Source organism: Mytilus edulis, chromosome 9, assembly GCF_963676685.1.
Source record: "Mytilus edulis chromosome 9, xbMytEdul2.2, whole genome shotgun sequence".
In the NCBI taxonomy this organism is placed as follows: Eukaryota; Metazoa; Mollusca; class Bivalvia; order Mytilida; family Mytilidae; genus Mytilus; species Mytilus edulis.
Genome location: NC_092352.1, coordinates 24872977 through 24899769, shown reverse-complemented (window position 1 = coordinate 24899769; position 26793 = coordinate 24872977). Strand labels below are relative to the sequence as shown.

The 26793-nt window shown below is 32.2% G+C and overlaps 1 long non-coding RNA gene across 1 annotated transcript; it reads right to left on the bottom strand.

The window, feature by feature from the left end:
- On the bottom strand, positions 1-24002 carry LOC139487880 (uncharacterized). The gene is made up of 5 exons (XR_011655896.1): positions 23893-24002; positions 16266-16474; positions 10165-10403; positions 1395-1633; positions 1-579 (listed from the first exon to the last, which is right to left on the bottom strand). It is a non-coding gene; the product is annotated as an uncharacterized lncRNA (long non-coding RNA).
- Positions 24003-26793: the final 2791 nt, after the last annotated feature.

Sequence of the window (26793 nt, the reverse complement as noted above, 5' to 3'; positions counted from 1 at the left end):
ACGTATTCATTTTCTATTTTATTAGGTACCTTACTAAACGATTAATATTAAAATAAAGCATCATTCGTAATACTACCCAGCAAGCATCGCTTAGGATCCTGCCAACTTCTGGTGGAACTTTTGTCACAAATTCCCATAATTCTTTCATAACATCCCATATTCCATACCATATTCCATATAAAAAGTTAATCACTAGATTCTGGACTCCATCTGTTAGCACAGTTGCGATACGTAACAGAACAATGTAAAGTTCCCAAATAAGTTTTAAAATGGAAGAAAACAAACTTAATTCCGCATGACAAAATGTTTCAAAACCTTCCATAACTTTTTGAAAACCCTGATTTAGTTTATTCATAACATGTGTAATATTAATAAAAATTCCTGCAATTCCGTATGCTAAGTTTTTAACTGATTCATACACACATCGACAACCGGTGGACATTGGTGGATACATATACCTGACGCCCATGTCGCCATAAACTAGGAAAAATGGAATTAAAGCGAACAAAATAACATTTGTGATGACCGAATCATTGCTCATTCTTGAATGGTGCTGATATTGATGCCTGTAGGCACTGTCTGAAAAGACAATAAAACAAATGAAAATATTTCTTAATTAGACAAATCAAAACAAACTTAGCAAAAAATGTATAAGGCTGTCGGGAATAAGAACATTGAAAAAGTAATGGGTTTGAAGTTCATCCAAACAAACTTCAAACCTAAGGGAATATTTCAACATAATATGTAGCCTTCCAAAAAAAATTATTTAAAAGTGAGAAAATAGGGGGCCAAAACGGAGGATTATCATACCTTGTACAAAGTTGGTATACAGCGAATTGAAATAAGGATGATTACTTTATAAAAATTCAAATATGTTTTTTAAGTTGTAATAAACATTTTACAAAATATGAATGATATCTGAAGATAACCATGGTCAACCTTAATGGTTAAAATTTTGACAAAGGTTACCAAACTCACATTTCGTTTAATGGTTAGTAATGACGAATTTCATTTCTTTTTGTATTGTGAAATTAACATAGCATTGCATTTTCATTTCATTTTTGTTTTTTTGCTTATCTAAAAGACCATTATTTCAACATAAATCGCATTTATTAAACTAAAACACATTCTTAATCCACCCCTGAACTTGTTTCTTATATTGGAGTCTCTATTAAGCAGTCTTTGAAGCTGAGGGGTCAGACCCATGTCAGACAAGCTTATGATTGTGTATTTTACATAAATTTGATAATTGAACTCTTAAAATATGTTTTATTGTATTGTATTTTTATTGCATTGTACTGCATTGTATTCAATTATATAGTTGTTTAATTGTTTGTATTGCTTGACCCTTATGGGTGAAATTTTGCAAGAAAGATTATTTAATTAATACTTACTTAAATTTTGTGAATGTCTCAAATTAGTATTCACGCAATGTTCATTGATAGAAAGTACGGACGGGACTATTTGAACGTTAATCACATTTCTTCTACAAATTGGACATGTGTCGTTTTGTCGATTCCATTCTAGGATACATTTTTTACAATACTCATGACCACATGGTATACCGACTGCTTTATTAGTGATAATTTCGAGACATATTACACATGTTGCCATATATCGTCACTACTGAAGCCTGAAAAAGAGATAATTAGGGAACCTGTGACATCTTATGTTTATACACTAAGAAGTTATTAAAATTAAAATACTGATTTTTTAATGATAAACAAATAAAGTGTTGTTCATTACGCAGTTGAAACTTCTACTTCAAACATATTAAGTTCGTTTGTTAAAGTAAGTTGTTTAAAAGAGATACTATATTCAAATACCTTCTTATTATCATTTGTTTCCAAACGATCAATAAAAACTTATAAGACTTGGCTTATACATGTAACTTTCGATAGTCAACTAAGAACTCAACAACGCACTGACCGCCGTGATGATTTAAGTTTTCATTAAAAAAATTCTCCTTTTTTAGTTACACAGTTAACGTGATAAATTGCATGCACTGGTGTAGATCATAATACAATTCTATAAAGATTCTGTGCACCACTGTGTCTTCTGTTCGCAGAGGGTTATATCAGCACAAACACACATCAATGATAACGTTTCTTGGTTGCTAGCACGAATGAGTTCTTTACGACACAACCAATTCAACTAAGTGTTCGGGTGATTAGACATAAGTTCATCAGTTCCTCGAGTCCTTTTACCAAATTGATAGTAGGTGTTGTCGTCTGAATTCTATAAATTCGCACTAAAAATGCCTTAAAATCCATGTATTTTAACCAATTATTCTTTACTAGATGTATGTTAATATATAGCATATACCACCCCTGGCTATTAATATCATCATTTTTATCAAATAATTAAGTTACATTGTAAACAGCAGAAATCACAATTTGATGGTGAATAAAACAAAATGAGTTGCCCATGATGTTTCTATATTGATTTAATTATTTGAGGTATTATATACTTGATGGATTAGGAATAAAAAGTCTAACCCATCAAAACAAAAACAACATCTCTCTCCCATGCAGAGAGAGAAAGAACCGATAACTCTGCACAGAAGATTGAGACAACATATACGTGTTTTTGATTTTTACTGAACAGGAGAACTTGGGTCATAACAAGCAATTTCTGTCTTTACTTTTTTTTTAATTCTGCAGAATGGCAGTTATGAAAGGGAAATGAGGTCAATTAACTGACATTTAAAACTAACAAAATCCATTCCCTATTTGATAATTTTTCAAGACATATTGAACCCTTTAAAAAGACTACTGAACTCCGAGGAAAATTCAAACAAATGGACATCAACTATCAAATTCCTGACTTGGAACAGGCATTTTATTATGTAGAAAATTGTGGATTAAACATGGTGTTATAGCTAGCTAAACCTTTCACCTAAGTTTTAAAAAAAAAACATAATAAAATGTGCTAATGTGAAAATTGTTAACATACTAATAATGCACAATAAAAATTAAAATTTAAACTTGAAATTGATCTAATGTTAAAATTTCTATTCTGTACATTTCATTATTTAAGTAGTTTTTAGCATACTTTTCCATTTATGATTTTACTAAAACAAAAATGAAATGCATGATTTATTGTCATGATAAACTTGAAGATATCAAAACAAGTTTTTTGTATTCTGTAGATTTATGTTTGTTCGAACAATACTACTTTAGACACTTTCGCCAAAAATTGAAGTTAACGTAAATATGAAACATTTTCATTTCAAATAGGGGGAAAGCAAAATGGTTGACAGCAATTGGGTAAAACATGTAGCCATACCTAAATATTTAACCACATCTCTTGATCTATATTATAAACATAATGGTTATCCCTGGATTAATCTCAACCGGATCTTTGATGTTGAAAAAGCCTTGCAATTATTCTCGGAGGACTTCGCATCAGGTCATTTGCCTAAAATAATTCCGAAGCCTATACAATATATTAAAGTTTCGTGCCCTTCATGAAGGTACACCAAATAGTCTGAATCTTACTATTGTATTGTTGAAATGTTGTCGTCTTGAATATGAATAAAAGTAATTCCACTGGACGTTCCACAATTAACGACAGTCAGCCATGCTTTATGTCATGTTATAAAGTGTGTAGAGACAAATACTCGATATCTTATCAAAACTTTAGGAGTGCTTTTCATAACTTCTCTGCTTTTTAATTCTAGTGGTCATCATCTTAGAAGAAATAAAATACAAATTACCGAATTCAGAGGAAAATTCAAAACAAAAAGTCCACAATCAAATAACAAAATCAAAAGCTCAAACACATCAAACGAATGGATAACAATTGAATATTATCTTAACTTGGTACAGACATTGTCTTCTGCAGAAAATGGTGGATTGAACCTTGTTTTAAAGCTAGCTAAACCTTTCACTTGGACGACAGTGGCATAAAATTCATTACAAAGATGTGTCAGCTAAACATATAATCGGTACAAACGTTAAAAATAGGGGTATAGCAGTCAACATTTTGCTATAATCTTTATCATTATAAAACAAACACATGTCTGCACTATGTACGTTTTTATAATGTATTATACTTTAACAAAATATGGTCTAGATACACAAAAGAAAAGTAAATGCATTATAATATGGACTTTTTTTCCACCTTATTTCCTATACTAAAGTAAGCCAACATTGGCCATGCATGTCTTTTTCGCTGTTTTATTTGTGTTTCATTGTCTGAGAGGAGTCGGTGATTAGGTTTGTGTAACTGTCAAATGATTTTGGAAAATCCTGTTATACTTTTGAATTATTTGTGTAGCTATGTTAACGTCTCGTTGACGTATACGCATATCTGTTCTTATTTGTACTTCTTCAAAGATTATCTATACATTTCGTTCTATTTCAGTCAAATCAAAATCTTTTCAAATTTCTGTACACATAAAACTTGGCTTATGTTAAATGTGGTATTAAATAAAAATTGTAAACAGTAATTACTTGTGAAAGTGTATTCAACTGTGCCAGTCCCATAAACATTAATAAGTGAGATCCTTACCTATGTATAAACTCAGAATTATTCCGTTCGATAGCTAACGACGGACAATTGATTTATGAAAATAGCAATGTTGCCTTGGATTTCAATCTTTCCTATATTTTCTGGAAATTGTTCTGTTTGTAAATATTATTACATGTACACATGCAAACAGTAGCCTTTTTAAAAATGATAAATTACAAGCAAGGCAGATAATGAATGAACTTCGAAACTTTGTAAATAATTTCTGTGTTTACCCACAACGATTAGATATATATTCATTTCTGATATATATTATAATAATCCTGGTATCTATGATGATTTCATTTATATTCAATCAAAGTTTGATGCAAACAGATTACTTGATTCACACAATACAGAAAGTAAAATCACCGAACTCCTAAGAAAATTTCAAACGGAAAGTCCCTCATCAAATACCAAAATCGAGAGAGAGAAAGAACATGAGAAAATATTAATGTACCGTATACGTAAGAATTGCATTATAATATAACTTATACAAAAGGGATTTAGGAAATGTTTTCTCCCAATCTTGAAATTAAGTCATGAGTTGGACTGTTAAATAGAACACATGTAATCTACATGACGTTTGTTATATATTATGAAAACAGTATTGAAAATACCGAACTTCAAGGTAAATTCAAAAAGGGGGAAGTCCATTTTAACTGACAAAACTAAATGTTCGGCTGTATCAACCTTCCACTTGTATGACAGTTGTTTATAGTTTCATTAGGTTGACAAACCCAAACAGAAGTATTCTTGAAGTGACAATAATTGGGACTCAATAACAAAATGTTAGATACATACATCATATAGATATAGAACAAGACCAAATTTAAAAAACTAAAACAGACAAACTCACAAATACCCCAACAAAAACGTTCTTATAAAGAAAGTACTAACCAAAAAAACGTCTAATTTTACATTTCAATATTTTAATACTGTAATACATCGACGCTTAAGATCCTGTTCGTAAACACGTAACAAATTTAAACATGGCTAATTTCCTCTGATCTTTTTTCTCACTCTAGAGTCCTTTTCAATAGTATTTCAGCAATGCATGTTCTTTAATTAGTTCACAATATTTAAAATAATGAACATATTAATAAGCCCCGTCCACAGTGGTGCTATCAGTTTAGACTACATTGTTTACATAAGTATATAGTGTGTTGTTCTCAAAATACATATTTTTTTAATTTATTCATTAATCATTATAAGTTAATTTACAGACATCATTAGATGCAATTTTATTTGTGTCAGTAGAGGCTGTCTATTTTGAAAACCATCTGAGGTATCTCTATACACTTTAACAAATGAGATTGGACTATTCTAAAATGCAACCAAACGTAAATATTGATAAAAGATAATACGACCCATTTGGTTTACTTAATCCGGTGACAATTAGTGCAAAAAAAAAAACAAACATGACTTATGTTAATCTAATTTTGAATGGACTAACCGATTCCCCATTTTAAAAAGTAAATTCACAATAATACTAAACTCGACGGAAATTCCAAACGGAAAGTCTTTAATCAAATGGCAAAATCAAAAGCTCAAACAAATCAAGAGAACGGAAAAAGACTACAAGCATAGATTTACCCGTGGAAATGGAAAATGCAATGATTATCATCATTCCTCGATATAAATTCACTTAAGAGAACTACTATTATATCAACAGATGAAGATCTAATGACGGCACTCATCGGCACATGATGAGTTTGCCGGCTTCATTCACCTGTTAGTTATCCGAGAATGGATATTTGTGTCGTATAACAGCATTGCAATTCAATGGCTAAACTCTACCGAGACTTTCAAAAGTTTGATAGCAAATATGTTGAACTAATTTACCAACCTGACACGATTATAGTAATGACGGCATATTCCTACTGATGACAACCAAACAGGTTTTATATTAGAAAAAAAGCTAGCTCTAAATAAACAAAAAAATCTAGATAAAAACTACTCGTGAAAGGCTTTTAAAATAAGCCAGAATAAAAAACATTTTGAAAAGTTTTGAAACGTATTCGGATGAATACACCCTCAATAGTGCAGATAAGAAATTTCAAAACATGCATGGGCATTTGGCAGATGACCAATAGTGTCAATGTATCCCAAAAAAAGGAATCCTTATGCATGTTATGTACGGAAAGATCTTCATTGGAGAATTGAGTCATTGGAAAAGATTCCGGTCGTCCGTTGTTCATGAGGTTGATCTCAACTCGCTTCGATGTGAACTATGCCTTCTGGGTTTCAAACCATTTTGTGTCCTTATTGGAAAAAACAAGCTTAAGCCTGCTGAAAAGGAATAAAAACTAAGGAGAACTTGATATAGAGCATGAAATCATCCCTGAATCTGTCTTCACAAGTACGTCATTGTAGATTATGAGAGCAAAACATATTCAGGATATATGAAAGATTCCTCAGATTTATATGCAGTGTGCATGCATAGAATTGAAGGAGATGTAAAGAACAATAACTTTGATTGATTAAAATCACTAAAGAACAAATGCTAGTACAACCACTGCAGAATATTGGCTATCATTCCTAAGCAAAACAAAATCAAAGACTCTTCCGAGTAATTATGAAGTGGAAACGGACATGTGGTCAAAAACCTTGGCAAGACTACAGTATTAATCATTGACAATTGAAAATATTCTTTTCGCTTATTGTTCAAATGTATTGTTGTGTTCTTTTAAAATGTTTCACTAAGGGTTTAACAGATAAAATTGGTTTTGCTCTTCATTCCTACAATGTTAACCTTATCTAAAATGGTATGACGGAAGGTGGGATTGGTGATTGGTAATCGCCCAGTTGCAATTTAAATGTATATTTGGACGAGAATATGACAACGAGATAAAAACCAACATTCTTAGCACAATCGTAAAAGGACTAACTCACATAATGAAATGACATCTGACTTATACCCATTTTTATGACTTCGGGTCAACTAGATATTGCCCGTACTTCAGGGTAAGCGAGGAAACGGAAGATGATACATGAATGTATGGTACATATACAATGTTACAATACATATATTCTGGTTTGTATCCCTATGAAATACTAAAACTTTTTTTTATAGATTTGTGTGACCAAGTATTTGAGTCTCAACTGTTACTTCCTTGGCTTACCTGTTACTGCCATTTCGCGTTCATGTTGCCCAAAAATGTGTAAAATAATTTTGACTATGAACATAATTGATCATTTGGCTAAGTTTTCATTTCATATCACTGACAAGGGACATACTAGTAGATTTTTGCTGACAAACATTTTTTGAGAGTTTAGAAAATAAGAAATGTGATGGTTTTTTTTTAACATACAGACTATCTGCGGACTTTTAGATTATACTGTACTTTATTTTGAAATGACTGATTTATACTAGGAACTATAACCTCGAATATAGCACCCTAACAAAAACATTTTATTTGAAGCGTCTTATAACAACCTGTGATAAAGGGATGATTTCCAATGATGTTTTCAACGATAAGAGGGTCAAATGGGTAAATTCAGAGATACATTGAAAAATACATAACTGAAAAAATATTACAATATTCATAAACTGTAAATTCGTAACACTAGTTTTATGGACAGCCAATGCAAAGCTCAAAATAATATGGCAATGTTAAATGACAACACTATTTGACAGAAATACAAAACAAAAAACAAACACAAGAACACTCAGCACAAAGAAATGCATAAATAAAAATATAAAGTACATAACAACATGTAAACCGCAGAACAAACAACTAATAAAAAGATATGTGCATGTTAAAAAAAAAACCACTTGATCTCAATTTTAAAAATAAACATTTTTATACTTTTGCGTACGGAACATACTTACACCAAATGTACATTTCTATTTTCTATTTACAGAGATAAATTACTAAACGATTTATATTGAAATAAAGCACCATTCGTAATACTACCCGGCAAGCATTGCTTACAAACCAGCCAACTTCTAGTAAAACTTTGTTCATGAATTCCCATACTTCTTTTAAGACATCCCATATTCCGTTCATGAAATTAAACACTAGGTTCTGGACTCCATCTGTATACAAATTTGCGATTCGTAGCAGTAAAATGTACATTTCTTGAACAAGTTTGAAAAAGGAAGATAACACACAAAATTCCGCTTGAAAAAATGTTTCTACCCATTCTTCAACATTCTGAAAACCCTGATTTAGCTGATTCATAATATTGGTCACATTGAAAAACAAATTTGCTGTTCCGTGTGTTTTAAAAGTTTTTCGTTGATTCAAACCCATAATGAAAACATGTGGAAATAGGTTCATACATATATCTGACGCCCATGTTTCCATAAACTAAGATAAATGGAATTAAAGCGAAAATAATAACATATTCGATGGCTGAATCATCGCTCATTCTTAAATGGTACTGATATTGATGAATGAAAGCTGTGTCTGAAAAGACCTAGTGTTTCTTTAAAGAAGGTGATTCGGTTTATCGAGAGTTATATCAATTGGTCTTTAGCGTGAAATAAAAAGGCAGACAAACATTTTTTTTTATGTATTTGTTCCTTTTTTTCTATGTATATTTTCCTTTTTTTCATATCCTGTTTTGGAAAATCTAAACAAACTGTTTGAAGAATTATAAACTAATAAGTTCGACTTGAAAGAGTTAAAAGTAAAATCACAAAAATACTTAACTCCGAGGGAAATTCCCTAATCAAATGTCAAAATCACAAGCTCAAACTCATCAGACGAATGGACAACTGTTATATTCCTGACTAGGAAACCAGCATTTTCTAATGTAGAAAATGTTGTGTTAAACCTGGGTTTTTAGCTAGCGCAACATGTCACTTGTATGACAGTCGCTTAAAATTCCATCATATTAACAACGATGTGCGAACAAACAGACAAAATGGATAAAAATGTCAAAAATAAGGGTACTGCAATCCAACATTGTGTTATTATCTTAATCACTATAAAACAAACAAATATAACAATGCATTAAAAAAGGAAAACACCACAGTAGATTTTAAATGTTATGCGTTTTTATTATTTTCTTGGAAAAAATTCAAAATAGTATACATTCATAATAATATTAATCCGCACCGCAGTTCATTTTAAAGTTATTTTGTCGACTACAGATATTTTCATACTTTTGTTTAATGAATTTGAACTGCCTCAGAATTGGTTGCTGTTGAAATAATTGGCCGGTCAAACAAAAGACTGGCCTTTTACTTAAGGACACAGCTTTAAGTAGTTCAGGAAAAGACTGGTCGGGTTGGAATAAGATGTACGCGTCTTGGGTTTTTACATGTCTTTCTACCATGTGAACTTGCATGATAAAAATCAGGCTTGAGTTTTATTGATTATTTCAAAATGTTTGCTCCTCTTGAGGATGTAATTTCTTTAACATTTCATAATATCATCAAATGACAAAATATTGTAGACAACAATAAATTCAACAGGAACGGAATTAATGTTAAGACTGATAAGAGAAGCAATTACTACGTTGTCATAAAAATTTACGGAGCTGTAGAACTTATAAGTAGAACCAAAGCGCTTCATTAACTAGCTCAGATATTAGCTATCTTAATATGTCCCTTTAGTCAAAATACAATTACAAATATATTATTTGTCGGCATATTAAGACTACCGAACAATCTTTTCCATAATAGTAATATATACTTACTAAAATTTCGTAAACGTCTCAATATATTATTTAAATATTGATTACTTTCAGAGAGTAAAGATGGAACTATTTGTACATTAACCACATTTGTACGACAAAGTGGGCAGGTGTTGTTTTGGAGATTCCATTCTAGGATACAACTGCTGCAAAACTCGTGATAACATGGAATACAGACTGTTTTATTTGTGATGGTCTCAGGACATATTACACATGTTGCCATAAATCCCAAATGCTGAAGCCTGAAAGAGAATGTACTAAGTACATAGCCTCATATTTTAAAATACAAACAATTAAATTAAAAAAAAAACCTGATCTACAATTTTTTTTAAAACTTATCCACAATTTAAATAATGATCTAGTAACACATATAGTGTTGATCATCAACTCAGTTGGTAAAGTTATCTTGTAGTATAGTTTGTAAAGTTATCTTGGTTGTTAAAGTCTGTTGCTTAAAATAGGTTCAAAGATGATATATTCAAAGACCTTTATATTAGCACATGTTTCGAAACGATTAATGAAAATTTTTATCTTCTAACCATGAATACGAAAAACCAGCAATAAAATACGCTTTCATTCTATGAGTTATATATTTCATTAGATAGCAAAATATATCCTTACAAGAAGTACTGACATCGGTCATGATTTAAGTATATATGAATAAAATTTGAGTGACAAAGTACACATTCCTACCCGTGTTAGTGTAGATAATTATGCATGTCTAAAGAGATTATGTCCACTTCTGTGTCTTTCATGAAAGATAACATTTACTGTCACATAAAATGCTCATACAGAGTTAGATCTGCACCAACTAACATCAATCCAAACGATTATTATTTGTTAATTAAATTTTTGTTTTATCTATTTTAGTTTTTATTGGAAAAAGACCATTATCAGTAAACTTCATCATTTCTATAAAAAGTCGTCTGAAAGTTTTGCAGAAAATAGACACTTGGTAGACCTCATCTTTTGAACATTTCTGATTGCTTTCAGATTATCACTAATAATATATATATAGCCGTTTATGGGCCAAACTTGCATGTTATCCCTTTGTTCTGTTTGAGCCATGTCGGCCGTGATAGTTGGCAGGTTTGGACATCGAACACAATTTGTTCAACTAGATACCCTATGATTGTGGCAAAGTTTAGTGAAATATGTCCCAGTAGTGTCAGAGGGGGTCATGTGTCACGGCAAGTAATTAGAAAAGCTCACTCGGTCTTTATTGCTAGGTGAGCTAAATACACAATATATCATCAAAACTATAAATACTGTTTTTCATAACTGTTTCAAAATTATGAGCCTTTTTATTTCCTTGTTTAAGCTCGTGGTAATTCTTTTGGTAAATGCACTCCACATTTCCTTTCTCATTTTTATTTTCACTATGCACGTTTTTGTTTTTTCTTATTGATTTACTATATATACGATCTACATATGCAAAGGAGAAGTCAATGCAAATGGTAAACGTGGTTAATCCCGCCAAATGTTGTGAAGCTACCAAGTTAGACTAAATCGACCATGTGTTATTTACTGTTGTTGTTTTTCTTTGTCTCAGATATGTCTGTAGTGTAGTCTATTTGACTGATGTGTTTACTGTTCAATATTTGAGTCGTTACTGTTATATTTGTGAGATATTATGAAAATAAACAAAGACCGTAACTGAGAAAGAATTTGCCTTTGTATATATAGGTAGTTTGGCGTATAACTTTTTATACTCGACAAAGATTTCTTTAGGCCCATACGGGTAACCATGTGCTTGCTCATACTTGACAAAGAACTACCCTTAGTGGAGGCAGTTAAACCTATGCTTTTTCATACTTAACAAAAATATACCCTTGGTATATGATGCTAAACATGTGCTTTTTCGTTTCTGTGTCATTTAGTCTCTTGAGGAGAGTTGTCTCATTGTAAATTATATTACATCTTCTTTTTTTGATATCAATACTTGACATAGATTAGCATTGGTTCAGACTGTTAAAAACGTGAATACTCATACTTGACAAAAAATTAGATTCTGCACATGCAGTTAAACATGACCGTTTGTTCATATTGCGAAAAAAGCACTATCATTGGTACATGATTTTAAACGTGTGCTAAAACAATAAGCATTTGTACATGCATTTACACATTAGCTTAAAATACTTGCTTTTGAGTATACCGAATCCGCCTTATTCAAACCGGATGTTTTTAATAATGCAGATGTTAAATTTATTAACAAGGACACACTAATCAATCAAAATAAAAATTGCAGATAACATTGGTTAGGAATTATATATTTTTTCCCGTTGTGATCCTGTTATTCTCGTTTCTTTAAAAGGTGATACATAAGTATAATTAAGCTAAAAAAAGAAGCGCAGCACACACATATATTTACGTTTTGAATACTCGTGGAAAACTATTCAACTTTCCAAGTCCAAAAAAGTTAAAACGGTGCAATCCTTACGTAATTTATGAAAACACAGAATAATTCCTGTAGAATAACTTACAGATGTGCGATTTATCAAATACCAGTGTTGCTTGGGACTTCGATCTGTCCTGTATTTTCCAGAAATAGGTATTAAAGGTAAACGTAAACGTGAATACTGTTTTTAGTTTATTTAAATATCTACATGTAAACAGAAAGTACGAGAAAGGCAGATAATGAATGAACCTTAACCTTTGTGTTTGATATTGTATTTACACACACTGTATTTTTTACTGTATTTCATTTTAAAAATATAATAATTATTCAAAGTTTGAAACATGTATATATTACGATAGAGATAGAGACTCACGAAACAAAACAAATATCTACATCATACGTATGAATTGAATTTGGATACAATATAGGTAGGATTAAGGGATTGCAAGATGTTATTGTATATTGCAATTAAAACAGCAAGCAGTTAATACTTGAATCGGAGTGTTCGGAGTCTACACTTGCAGATGAAATGTAATGTCTTCAAATAGCACTACACATTAACGTACAACGTTTTTCTAGTTTGACAATGAGAAATTTTCATAGACGCATTTTGGTCATATCAAATGTAACGAGATGATTCCCAACTCAAGCATTGTAGACTCCAGAACATTGCTGAATCTACAACACGCAAATCATTCGTTAACTAAACTGACGGCTTTGACAAACATCAACAATTCCTTTGTATATGAGTTAATGTTACGGTCACTTACTTCCATTACACAAAATATTTGGATACCAACAACACGATGATTTGTCAAGATATTCTTCACAACATGCGTTATTTGCTGCAAAGATATTGGAAAATCGTACTTTTCATGCAGCCGATCTTAACTGTATATCAGATTACAGGAAGTATCCCCTTAACAAATTCTGGAGTGGATTTTACATAGGCTTTACCAAAGAGACCAACATAGAAATTTGACAAGGCGTATATGTACTTTTTTATATTAGAGTAGTGCCTATAGAAGCTAAAATTCGTTTATTCAAGCTTTTCCTCGTTATGTCTGTTGTGAGTCAAGACCTCAAAAACTTATATAAGAAATTGATTGTACGCTCATTGTATAATCAGGGAACTGAAACAATTACGAGTAGCTATTATTTTAAAAGAGTCTTGCGATAGTAGTAATATAAGGGAAAAGACGGAAGTGAGTGTGCATTATGACAATTTCATAAGCATTAGGGAAAGAACTAAACATTCCAGTTAGATTGGAGTTATTGTTCAATACATAATAAATTCTCTAGAGTGAAATGGAAATTATTAACAGAAATAATGACTTTGTGTGTGTAGCATGCATGAATACAGACAGCAATGGTAGCAAGAACACATTTCAAGTGATTACAACTGCAAGAATATAACATGAGAACGTACGGAATTACTCTCCCGAAACGACTATCGAGTAGTTAAAATATATCACATTCCCTGTGTCATACATTCCCTGTGACACATACTACATGTAGTAGGAAAAATAAAACAGTACCAAGACAGATGCAATTTAATTAACCATATTTACACATCACTCAATACATCGAGAAATATCGAAAAAAACAAAAACAGTAGTCGGTGAATCTTAATGATTATACCTTTATTACTACTATATATAAATATGTTTATTATATTTATATACATGTATATGGCATTTACATGGAACATGCATTCGGAATTTTTATTCGAACTCCCATCCTTGGTTATCACATGGTTTTACGAATTCTGATCACTGTTAGTGTAGATAGAACCTACGCGATCGTTGAAGTAGACAAGGATCCTGGTTTAGGATTAACGGTGTCCGTTTCCTCGAAAATATACCCTACTTCATTGCTGCACAATAACCAGTTGTAAGGTCTTATTAATGAACAATATTCATAATAATGTACGAATTAACTAAAGTATATAATCTATTAGTTTAATACCAAATGCGTTATGTTGTAATAAATCAGCATGCGTAATCCAACCATGCAAGCATGAACTATAAACCCGCCAAGTACTGGAGTAACATTTTTCACAAATTCCCATAGTACTTTTATAACATCCCATAATCCATAAACCACGTCAACCACTAGGTAAACCACATAAGATATTATTTCTTTTAAACAGTGATACATATCAGTTGCAATAAGAGATAGTAATTCATATAGTTGTAACAATTCATTGAAGACTCCATCTGTTATTAGTTTGGCAATTTGTAAGAGCACGTGGTAGAGTTCTTGAATAAATTTCAAAACGGAAAAAAATACACTTAACTCTTCGTGGAAATATATTTCAAAACATTCAACCGCATTTTGTAAAACCGGATATATTTGTACCGAAACGAGTGTTACATTGAACAGCATTCCTGTTTTCTCAAATGTTACGTTTCTCGTCGTTTGAAGTGTATACTGAAATCCTTTGGATATTGGGGAATACATGTATCGGATGCCCATATCACCATATACTAAGATAAATGGAACAGCGCATGTAATAAAACATATGATGGCCGGATTACTAATTACAGATTCATTGGCATGATGACGTCGATAAACCATGTCTGAAAAAGATAAAAACAAGTGTATGTGTGTGAACACTATATAAAGAAGTCTAATTCGATGCAGATTCGAGGACAAAAGGTTAAAAAGGTAAAGAACAAAAACAGTTTTCGGATTCTCACACAAGATTGCGTCAGATATTTTTGAACCATAATAAAATGATTTAAATGAATGCTTTTGTCCATTAATGCTCCCTTCCTTGATTGTAACGAAACTATCAATACCAATGGATGATGTACGGAAAGAGAAGAAGCCTTATGAGTAAAGGATACAGATAAAATTTTACATATCAAAGAATTTTTTTTTGAAAGTATTCCCTTAATTTGATTGTTGAAGTGAATCTTTTTTCAGTTCTTAATCAAAGGTCAAGATCATTATCATTATTATAAGTTAGATTTAGGATATCATTCCACCATAAATTATAACAGAATAATACAGGTAAGAAAGAATTAACAATTGTATTACGTATCATTTTGTTCCTCTAAGCAAATGTTTACAATTATTTTGACCACTTAAAAAAAAAAAGGGTGCCAGTTTCAGTTTATTTTGACTGTAAAATCCAGTTAATAACCTTTTTTGCGATAAAAGTGAACCTGCAACTCTCTCAGCCTTATTTGACATTGAGTTTTGTTTTTCTGGTTTATGTACACTCCGGTCGTTTTTTTCAACAAACCTAAGGAGTGTTATTCGGAAAAACATCAATCATTTAAAAAAAATATCCTGTTACATGATTCGAAAAAGCAAATTACTACATGTAAAAGGGCGACTTCCAATTCAGGACAAAAAAGGGGGTTCCAACTATATGTCCCCATTCAAATGCATTGATCTTCCAAAAAAGGGGGTTTGAACCCTACTCCTGGATCCGCCACTGCAGTCTAAGCTATTTTATTACTTTGTAACTATATATATACTCAGATATTCAAATAACAAACATATGTGCATATAGTTAACCATACTTGTCGTGGAAACTATTTTGCAAGATTTAATTGTTCAGGATCCAAGTTCAACTACAATTACAGACGTAGAGGGATTACTCTAGCATGCCTAATCAAACTATCTACTAAATGTGTGAGGTTGCAATTTAATTGCATAGCAACATGAAAGCAATGATTAATAATAAACTTACTTAATGTACGTCTTAACCAGTTATATATACTGACAGATAATAAGAGTGAGATCACACGAGTTCTACAATTTGGACATGTGTTGTTTTGTAGATTCCATTCTATAATACAACTATTACAAAACTTGTGACCACATGGTATACAGACTGTTTCATCGGTCATAACGTCTTGACATATTACAGAAATTTCCATAAATGGCTTTTGATGAAGCCTGAAAGAAATATATTCTTATAATTTAGAGTTATAATAAAAACTTCGATTTGAATTTAATCTAATACAATGGATAACATAAGGAAATTATACTAATTGATCATTTTTTTTATTTCATGAATTACGTCATCTTCCGTTTATACTTAACCGTCCACTTTAAAATATTTACGTAAGCCATTTTAGTAAGCTGTATACGTTCAGAAGAAGATATTACAAAATAAATTTATCAGAAGACCAGCAATATGTTCCATTAGTTTCGGAATGATAAAGGGGATAAAGAATCGTAAAAGACTACAACATGCACAGATTGCAAAATACATTTGAACACAAAGCACGGATACACTTAAGTTTATTTGTACTTGAAGTGCAAGCTTAAAACATTTATTTGGCTATACTATGCCAAGCCATCTGAACATTACTTTTGTTGTATATCTTTGTTTGTACATCTCGGAGTAAGCGGTGTTTGGAGATCAGTGTACATGTACTATATCGCAGTAAACAATCTCAGGGGTGATGTCTGGTATCTGTTTAAGTGGTCTTTAACATTAATTTAAGATATACACCAACTGACACACAATTCCGCTCTTAGGACCGGCATTTAACATATTGTAACAAACCTAGGGTTACTATAAACTGTTTAACCATCATTCAGGAGGAGTGGAATCAACGGCATTGTGGAGATTGATTGATTGATTGATTGTTGCTTAACGTCCAGTGGCGGCATTGTGGAGAAACAGATTTGTAATAAACATAACAATGATATTTATTTTAGTAGTATTTTGACTTCTTCTTTCAATATAATAAACATCAAATACACATTCATCATTCAACAGATAAAGCAATAAATCGGGTGGTCAATATAAAAGGTAGTTGACGGTTCTAGAGATTGATTCAGAATGACAAGTCTGTCAACAGACTCCTATTTATGTCTTTTGGCACTTACTATGACGTTAGAGTAAACATCAAATCATCCAATCAAAAGCAACGTTTCTTACGTCTTTTGGCTTGAAATGTTCAAGAGGACAATCAGATTTCGTTATTATTAAATAAATACTCATTATTGAGTTGTCCTCATTTTGTCCTTCTTGTCCGAATTATTTTTAAAAGCAAATAAAACCAAAAGGACATTTCTATATAATGCTATAATTAAACGGACAGTAAATTCCTTTCTCACTACGGCGTATGAACTTGGGTGTAATTTACATAACCTTACGCATTAGATATAATGCTTAATAAATAAAGGCAACAGTAGTATACCGCTGTTCAAAACTCATAAATCCATGGACAAAAAACAAAATCGGGATAACAAACTAAAACCGAGGGAAACGCATTAAATATAAGAGGAGAACAACGACATAACACTAAAATGTAACACATATAGACAAAATCCCACGAGAATAACAAATATAACATATATATATAACATCAAAACCAAATACATGAATTTGGGATAGACAAGTACCGTGACACGTCTTATCGCAATGTGAATTTACACTCAAATGAGATCAATGAAAACCCTGTTCTATCATAAATAAAGACAATGTTAATGAAAAGGGAGGCACAAACATAATAAATACGCAATTCACATGCATTGATAAAGTGTTAACTTAAACAAATAATAATATGAGATCGCAAAGTGAAAGTACAGAACGGTGTCATGGCAGATGTAAACAAGTTGAATTTCACGACGATATTTGTCAAAATAAATCACTACATGACGGGATAATCAAAGTATTACATAGGTAAACATTACCAAGATATACATATAAAACTGACCCTTATCACTTGCAAAGTACAAATAGTTTAAATCATGAGTATGAAAGTCAATGCATTTATCAGTGTTTGTGCACTCCCGAGAAGTTGACCACCCGGCAATATTCAAATAAATATATGTCATATACAATAAATAATACGTTAAATAATAACAATAATAAGTCCAGATTTGTCACAATTTCCCCCACCCAAGTCTTAAAATACTCCTGTATTTTCTGGGGGTAACAGTATACCAGTACTTTTATTCTTCACTTATAGTCTCTATGCTCTTCAATCTTCAATGGAATATATTCACACTGTTTAATTATATCATCCACACTTCTGTGTCTTCAGAGAAATCATCTTTCTGTCATCTGTAGATAATTTTCACTATTACACTCATAGCAATTTCTGATAAGACATCGGACACATTTTAAATACCATAGAGAAACACTAGAGCCATTCACGAATTTCTTCCACTTATCTACAAAAACACAGTATCACTTTAACATCAAATAATAATTTTTGTTGACGCTGCAACTATAATTATTAACTACCTTGGAAATATCACAATATTCCACCAAATTTTCTAGAAAACCCCCTCTTTTCAACCAACTCTGGGGTGATCAGTCCCTATAGGCAAATCTGGGCTACGTTTCTAGAAATATCACATAACAACTGGATGCATTCACAACACTGCACCAATACTTCTTCATATACACTATATCTCAACACATGAATAATCTTATTCATAAAAAATAAAAAATAACGAGCGATACACATTTAAACACATAAGCACAATAAATTTTGAATGGCGTCTTGTCCTCTTCTTTGGTTTTAACTTTACTTCTTGTTAGATTATGAGACACTTTCTTTTGTCACTTTAAACTGTTTCCATTATATTCTGCGAGTCTATCTATATGAAATACTTTTCCTGCCTTCTTAGTCACTTTAATATTCGATAATTTACTGGTACTGTACGAATTTAAATAATGAATCTTGTTCCAACATTTTATCAAGGTAATATCACAAATAATCACATTATTTTCATAAAACATATTTTTCCAGAGTTCTCTTATGTTTGTCCATAAACTGAACCATGCATATAGAATCCATTATCTGTTATTTTTCTTGACACCCTATTTGATTTATTCTGCTATTTATAATTTGAGTCTGAATTTCATTTCCAACATCTTAAAAATCATTTAATTAACATAAAATACGACTTCTGTAACCGTCAACTCCCGACCTATTGAATAAACGGACGGTTGTCTCACTGAACCGTTTCCATAGTTGTATTTGGTCTGACATTTCTAAAATTCTGTGAATTCGGGGGTTTATTCTCCCTAAATTCATGACCATTAGACATAGTACATTGTCTATAAAAATGATCAGGCGAGTCACAAATGAAGCAGGTCCTTTGATTCTGTGTATTACTCCCGTTTTGGTAATTGTTGCGGCCAAATCTAAAGTTGGATCGGTTGTTCGTATTCCGAATCTGATTTTCTAACTTATCCATTCTACTTAAAAGCATTTGAATGGTTTTGTCATTATTTGGCTGTTGGGAAATTAATCTGACATTTGGGTCACCATTATTTTGCCATTCCATATCTAAGTTATTTTCACTACAATTTTCATAGGATACTGAGCGGACACTAGTTTTCTTTTGACTTGACTCCCCCAAAAGAGCCTCATATCTTTCAATTATATCTACAGCGTCAGCGACCGTTTTACATTCTCGATCTACACATCGACATTTCATTTCTATAGGAATCGACTTGTATAACTGATTGAGCGCCAACACTTCTTGTGCCAATGAATCTAAATTACAATAAGCCTTTTGTACCATCTGTCGGAGGTAATCACCGAGAGCAGCAACTGTTTCACCGGAATTTCGCGTTCTCATTTCAAAACGTGATAACCATCGGTTTTGTTGACGTGCACTTCCGAATCTTTCTTCTAAGCGTCGAACAAGGATACTGTAAGTTCGGCGTTCATGTGAAGGAATACTCATATAAAAAGTTCTCGCAGGGCCCTTTAAACTTGCAGCAAGTGTCAATACTCTATCTTCCATACTCCATCTGCCTAGTTCTGCACAATCTTGAAAATGCGAAAAATATTCTTCCCAGTCATCTGATCCACTATAAGCATCTGGGCGAATTGTAGCAGGATGTCCAGCAATCGGCAACTGTTCACGGCAAAATCGTGGTGCATTTCCCAATTTTCGTTCATGACCGCTATTATTTTCAAAATACCAAACACCTGGATTAACTTCAAAATTTCGTTCCGTCTCGACTGTATTTCTCTGTCTAACCATATCGTCTCGTACGTTGTCATTAAATTCACTTTCCATATCACCTTGTCCCTGTTTTGTTGTATTTAATGCAGAGTCTTCATTATTTTTCTCGACCGTTTCACGTTTATCCATATTAAACTCGATTTCTGAATCAGATTCGTCAGACATTGAAAATTATTACTAGTTCACTAAAATCGTTGAAAATTTAATATTCTAATCAAACTTAAAAATCACAGGCGAGGTATTCGATCACTGGATGACAGTTATGTTTGTCATCCCACTTCTGACACCAAACTGTAACAAACCTAGGGTTACTATAAACTGTTTAACCATCATTCAGGAGGAGTGGAATCAACGGCATTGTGGAGATTGATTGATTGATTGATTGTTGCTTAACGTCCAGTGGCGGCATTGTGGAGAAACAGATTTGTAATAAACATAACAATGATATTTATTTTAGTAGTATTTTGACTTCTTCTTTCAATATAATAAACATCAAATACACATTCATCATTCAACAGATAAAGCAATAAATCGGGTGGTCAATATAAAAGGTAGTTGACGGTTCTAGAGATTGATTCAGAATGACAAGTCTGTCAACAGACTCCTATTTATGTCTTTTGGCACTTACTATGACGTTAGAGTAAACATCAAATCATCCAATCAAAAGCAACGTTTCTTACGTCTTGTGGCTTGAAATGTTCAAGAGGACAATCAGATTTCGTTATTATTAAATAAATACTCATTATTGAGTTGTCCTCATTTTGTCCTTCTTGTCCGAATTATTTTTAAAAGCAAATAAAACCAAAAGGACATTTCTATATAATGCTATAATTAAACGGACAGTAAATTCCTTTCTCACTACGGCGTATGAACTTGGGTGTAATTTACATAACCTTACGCATTAGATATAATGCTTAATAAATAAAGGCAACAGTAGTATACCGCTGTTCAAAACTCATAAATCCATGGACAAAAAACAAAATCGGGATAACAAACTAAAACCGAGGGAAACGCATTAAATATAAGAGGAGAACAACGACATAACACTAAAATGTAACACATATAGACAAAATCCCACGAGAATAACAAATATAACATATATATATAACATCAAAACCAAATACATGAATTTGGGATAGACAAGTACCGTGACACGTCTTATCGCAATGTGAATTTACACTCAAATGAGATCAATGAAAACCCTGTTCTATCATAAATAAAGACAATGTTAATGAAAAGGGAGGCACAAACATAATAAATACGCAATTCACATGCATTGATAAAGTGTTAACTTAAACAAATAATAATATGAGATCGCAAAGTGAAAGTACAGAACGGTGTCATGGCAGATGTAAACAAGTTGAATTTCACGACGATATTTGTCAAAATAAATCACTACATGACGGGATAATCAAAGTATTACATAGGTAAACATTACCAAGATATACATATAAAACTGACCCTTATCACTTGCAAAGTACAAATAGTTTAAATCATGAGTATGAAAGTCAATGCATTTATCAGTGTTTGTGCACTCCCGAGAAGTTGACCACCCGGCAATATTCAAATAAATATATGTCATATACAATAAATAATACGTTAAATAATAACAATAATAAGTCCAGATTTGTCACAATATGTGCATCATTTACAAAATCCTTCCATTTTCTTATTTACCTGGAGTGTTTAATGCAACCCCTGATGAGTAACCAAGAATATATCAAAGTGCACAGATAGCAGTTTTAGTCTTAAAAGAGTGGCGAAAGATACCAGAGGGACATTCTAACTCATAGATCCAAAATAAACTGACAAAGCCAAGACTATCAAAGATAAAGACAAACATACAAATAATAGTAAACAAGACATTACAATGGAAAACTAAAGACTAAGCAATAGTAAAACAGTTAAAGTAATAGGATTGTAGTAACGACATAAGGAAGACAATAACAATCAAAACCAAGGAGTAAACAACGACTCATAAAACCAAAAGACATTTGCATCAACAGTTACATATAATAAATAAGAAACAACACGAACTCCACTAAAAACCGGGAGTGAAATCAGGTGCTCCGGAAGGGGTACGTATTTCCTGCACCTTGTACGGCACCCGTCGTGTTATTTCTTTGTTCAGTTCGGTAATGATGGAAGGTTATTATGACTGAGGAAGAATATCAAATATGATTTCTGACACACTTTTGTCATAATGGCCAATCAGCTCATGATGGCGACCGTAAAATTTCTTGAGTGATGACCTTAATTTGATTGATTCATAGCCCTGTCTTAGCAACTTTTGAGAAAGCAGTATTCCTCCTTCAACAAAATCAACAACTTTGAGCTACCTCTAGAGTAACGTATAAATTGAGAAACATATACTCCATATGCTGTTGCCGCTGGGATGTTGCTACACAGAAAAGGAAAGTTGACTATAGGAAAATTAAAATCATAACGTTTGTCATAAATTTTGGTATTTAACCTACCATCAGTAGTCATTTTGAGAAAAAGGTCTAAATATGAAGCAGATTTATCTGTGTCGGTAGTATCTTTAATTTCAAGTTCACTTAGATATATTAAATGTAGGTGATCACTGAATCTATTATTATTAACAGACAGTACATCATCAATATACCGAAAGGTGAAATTAAAAGAATGGGCTAATTTCTTTTTTCCTTTCTGTACAATTCTTGGATAAATTCTGCTTCATAGGAATACAAAAACAAATCTGCATATCCGATATCGTCTGTGAAACGGCTATTTTATAGCGGTCAACCAACTCGTGATGGCGTCCGAAATATTTACCATGGGATGATTTTAACTTCACCTCTTGGAACGGTTGGTTTAATAGCAACCCCCTATCAAGGAAATACAAGCCCGGGAATATCGTATCAATTGGAAGATATGTATTTCGTATGCAGCCGCTGCTGGCATGTTGCTACATAGAAATGGCAAGTTCACAATTTGGAAGCTGAAATCATCTCTTTTGTCGAAAAGTTTTGTTTTCAACCGACCCTCATTGTCCATTTCTTAATGTATGTCAAGATATGAGGCAAACTTAACTGTATTTGTTGTATCCTTTATCTCTAGTTCGATGGGATAGATGAGTTCAACGTAGTCACCAAATTTTGAATTATTTAAGAGAACATCATCTATATAGCGGGAAGTAATTTTAAAAGATATTGCTAACTTCTGTTTTTTTCTTCCAAGAAGTTCCTGTATGAAGTTAGCCTCATAAGTCTTAAGAATTTGTTTTGTTATGTGCCGTTGACACTAACCCACACCTCCTCGCATGCATATATTCAAAATGTCCCTAAGTAAAAATGTATCCCTTACCTATTTAATTCACACTCAATTAATCCGATGAAATAGCTTACCGATATGGGTGTCTTGAAGTCACCACCGTTCCTACTGCCTTTATCTTTTGCTATATTTTCTAAAAATACCATTATGGTATTACACTATGAGGATCAATTTAAAAGGAAATATTATATGTAGTTTATCAAGGTGCATACCTGTTTGGATATATGCAAACATTGAAATGCATATAATATCCTATTCAACTGAACTATTGTATAAACCTTTAAACTTGCATGTGTATTAAATACAGTACTTACCCAATTTATATAGTTAATCAACTCGTGTGACGTATATATTACATAAATGATAAACTATCAATTGACTTGACAATTAACAGTATGTGGGAAAAGTAAACTAGTATACAATTTAAACGCCAGAAAATGACAGTTGTCTCTCTTGATACAGAAATCGGGTAAAACAGTCCTGAAATAACGTTAATATTGAATGCAATTTTGTTTTGAACTTATTTCGCTCCTAGGCCACATTCAATTAGTCTTTCAAACTTTTAAAATACAATGCATCTTCCAGAGAAAGAATGCGTTCAATAGGACTCGTTCAGAGAACAATTTGAAAACTTGAAATGTTTGTGCCCGAATGTTCATACTCTAAACTCAATCTATAATGACAATGACTGTATGAGGCTGACTTCATACAGGAACTTCTTAGGATTAAACAAAAGAAGGTAGCAATATCCTTTACCTTTACTTTCTGCTATATAGACGATGTTCTTTCTGCTATATAGACGATGTTCTCTAACTAAACTGTATCTTTACCCTGTAAGAACATAACGAAGTGGAATAAACAAAAAAAGTCTTATCTATCACTGTCGTCAAAAAGACTATGCATTATTTTGCTGTTTATCTGTCATCATAACCGCAATGACTAAGACATAACATAAGGGTATGATGCCTTCATTTCTTTTACTGGAAAATATCGTCAATTTTGCACGCCTTTATGACGTCTTTTACCAGATACATCTTCCGCCTGTATCCCTGCTCTGTTAAAGTTTCAAGCACTTTCAGAATCGTCATTCTGTAGGGTAGTACTAGTATATAATAATTTTTGTTCCGCAGTGACGTTATCTCAATTCCCGTACGAATAAAAAGGGTGACTAGCTTATGAAATTTTAAATATCCAATATTCCATGCAGTTAAAGATCAAAATTTTCCTTTCGTTCTCTCAACATGTGTAGGAAGTGAGGATGTCTACATTTTTGTCACGTGTTGATGGAAGTCACATGTCATATTAAATTTACTACCGTAACCTGGAACAGGCGTATTGAAAACACATTCAAATCTGGCTTGGATAAAGTGCAATGAAAAAAAGCATTGGACATAAGAATTGTCAAATGAATAAATACTCTTTTTTGGAGTCGTTGTCCATTAATTTAATCGTGTTCGGATATTGACTTGATATTTCTAATGTGCTTTGTCTATACGCCTTTGTGTGTTTCTTTTAAACATATGACGTGGCTCTGTACTTATACATCCCTCAAAGTGTTATTGTCATACGATAATTTTTGTCTTTAGTTTTGCTTATGTACTTTGTTTATACGCCTTTTTGTGTTTCTTTGATACATATGACGTTGATCTGTACTTTTACATCCCGTTATTGTGCTTTTGTAAATGTTGTCTACATGCCTTATTGGGCTTCTTTGTTACACATTTGTTTGTGTTTATAGTTATTAAGATTATAACACAATGTTGACTGCTGTTTCCCTATTTGAGACATTTTTCCATTTCATTTCTGTTTGTTTTGAATACACATCGTTGTTAAATTAGCTAGTTTTAAGACCAGGTTTTATCCAACATTTACTATTAAAAAATGCCTGTACCAAATCAGGAATATGACAGTTGTTATACATTCGTTTAAGGGAGTTCGCTTCTCAGTTTCAAAGTAATCAACTTTTCAAAACACTAGTTTATATAGATAGGGGATTAATAAAGGAATCCAAAGAGCAAAAACAAATATAGGTCACCGTGCTTGTTTTCGAGATATTAGCTATTGAAATTTTGGCGGGAAAAATTTTTTCTCTTGACTTTTCATAGCTTCATTATTGACAAGTCGAAGTTCTCAAAAACTGTTAAAAAGGAATTAAAATTTTATAAGACTTTTACAGATGGCTTATCATTATACATGTAAAGACTTACAAAAAGAAAAATGGGGTCACCGGCCAAATTTTTTCAAGCTTCAAATGGATAAAACCAGAGGATTTCGAAAATCTGACAAAAAAATCTAAACATGACAATCAAGTTTCCTTAATGTGTTTGAGCGTTTGGTTTTGCCATCTGATTAGGGACTTTCCGTTCTGAATTTTCATCGGAGTATTTTTGTGATTTTATTTTGACTAGTAGTGAGTTATTTTGAACACTCTTAAACTAGTAAATTCTTTAATTTTGTGATGCCTGCTAAGTTTTGCTTTTTTGATTCCAGCCACTGACTGATGAGTAATTTGAAGATTAAACGCGCGTCTTGTCTAAACTATTTTAAACTTGGTAAATGTGGTGAGTTTTGAAACAATTTGGATGTTTTTCTCTTATTTTAACGAACAAATATGTTCTTTTATAGAATTATTTAATTCATAAAATCGAAAAATAAATATTAAAATTACATTTTACCTGGATGGCGACTTGAGACAATGAAGTATCTAATTGATATATATATATATATATATATATATACAACTCGTCTAAACATCAACCCAACAATGTTAGATCTGTAAATTTGCTTTCGCAAATTTGTGGCTCTTCCCTCGCCGGGATTCGAACCCATGCTACTGTGATATCGTGACGCCAAATCGCCTGCACTGCAGCCGTCCCGCTAGACCACACGACCACCTGGGCTCTCATAAAAAGAGCTTTCGCTGGCCGTGTGTTACCTTTCCTCGTCAGTTTTAATCTAGCGGCGTACTACAGTAC